Genomic DNA, 3,312 nt, shown 5'->3' on the forward strand with positions numbered 1-3,312 from the left:
ATTTGAGCTGATGAAAAATACAATACCCCAAAAAATCCCTGTGTTGTTTTCGCGACCCAAAAAAATCCCGGCGTCTTTCATAGACCAAAAAAATCCCTTTTGGCCAAAATGTCAGACCCAAAAAAATCCTTCGGATCCCCCCGTCATTAAAATATGTGAGTGGGGCCCCTGGGAGGTCCACATCAGCTGTACAGTTGCTTATTTCAAACCTAATGTATGTTATCGAATCGATTTGTGACGTCATCACTTTGAAGTTGAAAGCATTGCAGGCTGTCAACTCCAGACTCCAGGGGCGCTTTCCAGTTAGATAAAAAATCGGGAAATTTCGGTGGTAACAAAAATGGATTTTCCGATAGGTAAAAAGTTGTTCCATTTGATTGTAAACCTCGATACGGCACCGAGCCCGCTACCTGACGGGGCACCAAGATGGCTGCCGAGTTAGTAAAAATTGGAACTGGTATAAAATACGAGAAACTTGTAAATGGAACACGAAATTCTGTTCGGAACGTTCCAGCCGGGAAAACGGGCCTACCTTTTAAGATTTTCCATTTTTTACGGGAATTTTCCAGTGGGACGAACCGACGAAACGTTTTTCATTTACTGCCGAACCGAAATTTCCGGAAGCTTTGACTAAATGGAAAGCACCCCAGACTTTGGACTGTATCTCCCGGTCTCCAAATTAAAGTCTGAAATCTCCTGGGTAATCGCCGAAGTTTGCCATTTCTTGTAGACTGACTGTATCAGTGACATTAAGAGTTGGATGATTTCAGATAATCTTATGTTAAACGATGATAAAACAGAATTTTTAATTATAGGTACTAGACAGCAGCTGGCCAAGGTTAACATCAATTGCATTAGGGTTGGGTCGACTGATGTTTGTCCTGTAATAGTAGCTAGAAAAAAAGGCTCATGGTTTGATGAGCAGCTCACTATGTCAACTCATATTAGCAAGTTATGTGGTGTTGCCTTTTACCATTTGCATAATATCAAACGCATTCGCAAGTATTTGTCTCGAGAATCAACGGAAATGCTTGTCCATGCATTTATTACATCTCGTGTTGATTATTGCAACAGTCTTTTGTATGGGCTGCCCAACTACCAGCTTAACAAATTGCAGCGAGTTTTGAATGCCTCAGCCAGGCTAGTTTGTAATGCCCCTAGGTTTTGCCACATCTCACCCCTTCTTCGTGGTCTGCATTGGCTTCCTGTTAAAGCCCGGATAGAATTTAAGATACTGCATTACGTTCAAAGCAATTCACGGCCTTGCTCCTAAATATCTATGCGATTTACTAACATTTAAATCGTCCTTATATAACCTTAGATCTTCAGATAGTATTTTACTTTCTATGCCAGCTGCTCGATCGAAGACGTTAGGTGATAGAGCTTTTATGGTAGCAGCGCCAAGGCTCTGGAACTCTCTTCCAAAAGAACTTCGTGCGATTACTAATGTGAACAGTTTTAAGGCACATATTAAGACTTATCTTTTTAAAACTTTATATTGGTGAGCAATTTTATATTCAGTTCTTACTTGCATGCATATATATTCTTTTTGTTTTTTATTTTTTTAATGCATTATCTTTTATTTGTTTCTTTTAAGTAATGTAGTTTTAATGCGCAGCTGATCATTCTCATGTTAAGCTGCGCACAATAAGTTCATAAATTATTATTATTATTATTAGACTTGACTTTCCGACAGTAAAATTTTAAATATTTTGCCTTGCCTTTTGCCAATTCGAGGCTGATTCATCCACTGAATTTCAAACGTGCTCGAATTACAAAGGTATATCGGATAACTACTAAAGAAATAATAGCTCCATTTTGTTTTAATAAATATAGCCTGGGGTAAATTCCAGGAACTCAAAGCGTGTTTTAGATTAGTGCTAAATAGAAAAGCCAGTCTGCGTATGGTTTGCAGTGCACAACACCATCTGATCACAATTTTCAAGCAGCAAATCAGGGAAGTAGGCAGGACTTTTCATCGCGGAGAGGATAAGGGGGTCCTCCGCCAGTTGCTCACCTGAGCCACAAACCAAGCTTCGTTTGTTAGGACATAAGAGATTGGCGACTGAAAGTGCGACAACTAAGACATAACATTGCTCGCGTCAATTTACCTTTTTCTTTTTCGAATTGTGCGACGTCTGTACATGTTGATGGAGAATGTTGGCTCTAAAATGACTATGGCGCCTGTCTATCTTACAGCGCGGAATTACATAATTATCTCTTGTTATTGTGAATGAATTCTTAAATAATTGTTAACTACTGAATTAAAATACGCAGATGTAAATCACATGGTTAATTTATTCCTATTTGGCTTTTTGCTTTTTGCTTTTTTCTATGACAACGTTATTGCAATTAGGTGTATATAGAAAGAAAACCGTTTACATAAAAACCCATAAAACGGCCATAAATCGGCCCGTGGACAACACAGGAGAGATGTAACACACTTTTTAAGTAAGGTCAGCTGTTTTTTATTGAAATCCTTTCATTTTCTTAGGTTACAGAAACGACAGGGTTTTTTTCCCATACAAATCCTTATATTTCGAATGTTACGCAACAATGCCGATGTTCGCCGGTGTTCATATTTCGAGCTTGGGCTACCTGTGCCTAAACCAGATCAGTCATCGATATGTCAGCACTCTTCAACCGATAAAAATGTTGACCGGAGAAGCGTTTTTCAAGCAGCAAACACTTGTACAACGAGCTCAAAACTAATTGACTTTAATTTCAGATTTTTACACAGACGTTTACCAACTAACAGCTATCTGCAAAAAATAGGAGTTAAAGAGGACGGAAAATGTACTTTTTGCCGTGACGAGAAAGAGGATTTGACGCATCCGTTTTGGAAATGCCAAAAGACCAAAAATTTTTGGGATAATTTCTCGATATGATAGGGCTTGAGTCGTGCCAGATCCTCCAACCAGGCAGTTACTTAGAGATGACTACCGCTTTGGGCCTAACGCCAAGCAGCTCTTCCTTTAATTAAGCTCCATATAAACTTCTGTTGTCTTATAGCTAAGACCTTTATCTGGATATGCAGATCAGAGGAATGTTTCCCAATTCACAACAATTTTTTGTTTTATCTGAGACATATATACCAATCAGAAAATAAGACACCGAGCAATATAAAAATGGTAACCTTTCTTTTCCTCGCTGAGTCTTGTCTCCTAACTCCAAAAACATAAATTAGTAATATCTGCACCTACCATGAATATTTATATTACTTTCACACAAAGAAAGCAAAAAAAAAAATGTAAAAATTAATTATAGATCATACTAAGTACAGTAATATATGGAATTAGCACTGCTGTAATT

This window comes from Porites lutea, chromosome 9, assembly GCF_958299795.1.
Source record: "Porites lutea chromosome 9, jaPorLute2.1, whole genome shotgun sequence".
Classification (NCBI taxonomy): domain Eukaryota; kingdom Metazoa; phylum Cnidaria; class Anthozoa; order Scleractinia; family Poritidae; genus Porites; species Porites lutea.